Source organism: Bison bison, unplaced genomic scaffold (genome assembly GCF_000754665.1).
Source record: "Bison bison bison isolate TAMUID 2011002044 unplaced genomic scaffold, Bison_UMD1.0 scf7180017864472, whole genome shotgun sequence".
NCBI classification, from domain to species: Eukaryota; Metazoa; Chordata; class Mammalia; order Artiodactyla; family Bovidae; genus Bison; species Bison bison.
Window position 1 is genome coordinate 4,448,515 of NW_011495033.1, and position 1,056 is coordinate 4,449,570.

General features: G+C 44.0%; 1 pseudogene; it reads right to left on the reverse strand.

Annotated features, from left to right (window-relative positions):
- Positions 1-6: 6 nt before the first annotated feature.
- On the reverse strand, positions 7-439 carry LOC105003969 (annotated as a pseudogene).
- Positions 440-1,056: the final 617 nt, after the last annotated feature.

Sequence of the window (1,056 nt, forward strand, 5' to 3'; positions counted from 1 at the left end):
TTTTTGGTTGATAAATTTTATTTAAGAACTTATACAAATATTCCAGATTGAATTTTAATCCTCATCTTCCTCCTCTTTCATCTTGATTAATCTGGAAGTAATGCAGTTCATAACTTTCTTTGCTGTTGGTGACTACGGCTAACCAATCACGTAGATTATTCTTCTTCAAATATTTTTTGGTAAGGTATTTCAAATGCCTTTTGGAAAAGGGCACCTCGGAAGTTACAGAGATCTTACTCTTGTTTCTTTTGATGGTTAGGACACCACCACCCATGTTGCCAGCTTTTCCATCCACCTTGATCCTATCCTGAAGAAACTGCTCAAAATTGGTGCTATCCATGATTCCATCTTTTACAGATGAGTACAGTCCAGGGTTAACTTCAGGAACTGCTTCCTTTTTTTGCCCCAGCTTCTCCACAAGCTTTCTCACAGTCACCATGGCGGCAGCAGAGTCAGAAAGCTCCACTAGTTTTAAGATAGATCATCTCATCATGTGTTTCCTTTAAGACCGACTACATTCTTAAGTATGATTTTTATTGTGTTGAGGGACCCTGTGGAGCATATCGCTGTTGGTGGAGCAAATTCAGAGGGAAACATGGATTTGATGTCCAGAAATCTGTAGCACCACTGACCTCTCTAGGAGGACGTCTCTCGGAAAGGCAAGTATTCCCAGGGCAAGACTCTGGGCAGCTTTGAGTCCTGTAAAGCACTGTGCAGCCATAGCAGCTTCCCCTCCCACTGACAGCATCTATAAATCCATTTCCCGTCTTGTAATTATGTCTCATGTAGTAATTAGCCCCTTCATATCAATGAAGCTAAATTTCCCTGTGTAATGGAGTGAAGCCTGAGCGTACGAGACAAACTGAAATGCAGCTTTGGGTAGAGGGGTAGGTGGCGGGCGGGGGTAGGAGGTACCTCTGAGAACTCCTCAGGGTCAGGGAGGACAGTCCTTGCTTGCAGAGCCCTACTGTGTGCCAGGCACTGTTCTGGGCCCCTTGCACCATGCAATTTCTTAAAATCCTCACACTGACCTTTCTGCTCCAGCATCTGCACTTT